Source organism: Triticum dicoccoides, chromosome 2B (assembly GCF_002162155.2).
Source record: "Triticum dicoccoides isolate Atlit2015 ecotype Zavitan chromosome 2B, WEW_v2.0, whole genome shotgun sequence".
NCBI lineage: Eukaryota > Viridiplantae > Streptophyta > Magnoliopsida > Poales > Poaceae > Triticum > Triticum dicoccoides.
Genome location: NC_041383.1, coordinates 810,016,126 through 810,018,426, shown reverse-complemented (window position 1 = coordinate 810,018,426; position 2,301 = coordinate 810,016,126). Strand labels below are relative to the sequence as shown.

General features: G+C 49.5%; 1 pseudogene; it reads left to right on the top strand.

The window, feature by feature from the left end:
• The window catches only part of LOC119361522, a 15,242-nt pseudogene extending 13,317 nt beyond the window's left edge, over positions 1 to 1,925 (top strand).
• Positions 1,926 to 2,301: the final 376 nt, after the last annotated feature.

Below are 2,301 nucleotides of genomic sequence, written 5' to 3'. Positions count from 1 at the left end.
CGACCGACTGGAACGTCAAGACCATTGCTAAGTGCCTCGCTGATGAGCTGATCAATGCTACTCAAGGATCACCCGACCGGTCGACTGAAACGTCAAGACCATTGCTGAGTGCCTTGCTGGTGAGCTAGTCAATGCTACTCAAGGATCACCCAACCGGTCGACTGGAACGTCAAGACCATTGCTGAGCTGATCGATGATACTCGAGGATCACCGGACCGGTCAACTGGCCATTCTTCTCCAGAAGCTGCATTAAGCAAATAGACAATAATTCGAGAGAAAGGCGAATTTCATTCAAAGACAGATGCAATATGTGAGGTGATAAATCCGAAGTTTCTTAACTGCAAAATAAAGTGCTCAGGCGTCAGGCCCGAAGAAGTTTTAACGATTACAAATCCACTCGGCATTCCGATGCAAATAAAAGCGGTGGCAGAATGTTTTTTTGTCACTCGGCGGGGGAAGGACTGGCCGGGTCGCAGAAGCTGTCAAGATCGATGCTGTCGGTGATGCGAGTGGCTGCCTCGAGGAAAGTGTCCATGAAGTCCTGGAAGGAGTGCTTCTTGGTGTTTGCCACTTTGAGAGCTGCCAGCTTGTCTTCCCTTGCTTCCTTGCAGTGCACTCGGACCAAAGACAAGGCGATGTCAGCACCGTAGCAGGCAGAATATTTCTTCCACTCTTGCACTCGGTTTGCGATCTGATTTAGCCGAGTCATCAAAGACTCGAGGTCTTGAGACATTTCCGCTTGAGGCCAGAGTTTGGCGTCCACTCAGACCATCGCCGCCTTCAACCGAGCCAGATAGTCGACTGCATCGTCCAAGCGCGATTCCAGTCGAAGCAAGTTCATCGCGACTTCATCTTTCATGGGGCAGTTGATAGTCTCAACCCATCTAGTTTTAGCCTCAAAGTCCCAACAGAGTTCTGTTTCATCACAACGAACAATGAATGAGTCGACAGTATTGCAAATCCCAGTCGACGATTGTTAGTTAATTGAGTAGACATACCTTCAAGCTTCAGGACAAGCTTTGCCGCGAGTTGTTCCAAATGAGACTCTAACTTGCCAGCCTTGGTCTTGAGGCCCTCAACTTTAGCGGTCAAGCTCTCCTTGTCCTTCTTCAGCTGCTCGACTTCATGATTGGCGTCCGAGACATCCGTCTTCAATGTTGCGTTCTCATCCTCCAACTTGCTGACTGAAGCCAGCTTCTCGTCCGCAAGCTTCGTCTTCTCGCACGCTTCCTTTTGAGCAGCTGCCAGGTCCAGATCCTTTTGCTCCAGAGCTTCCTTCATCCTCTCTAAAGAAACAACACTCTTCAGACGAGACTGAAGTTGGCGATTTTCACTACGCACATCTGCTTGTGTGAATTCACTCGGTTCAAAGAGACTGAAAGAAAAGCCAGCGCCAAGTATGAAGCTACAAAGCAGTGAAGTGGCCGAGTGATTACCTCCCATGATGGATGTTTCTTCTTGAGCTTTCTTCAGGTTCTTCTTCGCAAGTTCGAGGTCAAGTTCAACAATGATATGCTTCTTCTTCAAGTCGGTGAGCCAAGCTCCAAGATCACAAGACCTATGCAGCCAGAAAAACAGACATGTCAGTCGACACATACAAGCAACGGTGAAGGAAAAGATTTACTCTAAGACTACTTCCGAATCAAACATTCAACAGTAGTCTCGGGGACTACACCCAGTGGGTGCACTTAGCGTGCCCCCACTAGATCAGATCAATACTCAGCGAAGAGTTTAAAAAAAGAAGAAGAGAAGGGACAAAATGATCAACACTCATCAGACCTCAGCCGACTGCCAGCAGCCGACCGTGGTCTCGGGGACTACACCTAGTGGGTACACTCGACGTGCCCCCACTGATTCGGAAAGTGCAAAATCAGAGATTTCTTAAGTTCCAGACGGGCGAAAACCCAGTGGGTGATCAGATATAAAGCAACGCTCAAAAGTTCAGTCGGAAGTTTACTGACCTGGACATTGGTCTGAAGAGCAGTGTTGGCATTGTAGGCTATCTGACTAGCTTCATGCATCACTTTGACCTGCTCCATGACAAGATTCGCCTGGCGAAGAGCTTCCCTAGCGGCACTCGGAGAGTCGTCCGGAGTTTGATATGTAGCAAAGAGAGATGGCTCCAGAGGGGCCAAAGTAGTGGTTGGGTCAGACGAGTGGAGTTGCACCGGTGTAGCAGGCGTTTTTGCAGTCGACCCCGACGAACGATCAGTCGTCAATGGGTCAGCAAACGTGACGTTGGTCCGAGCCGTTGCCTCAGGTGTCGGTGTCGACTGAGGGATTTGGACTTCAAGTCTCCTC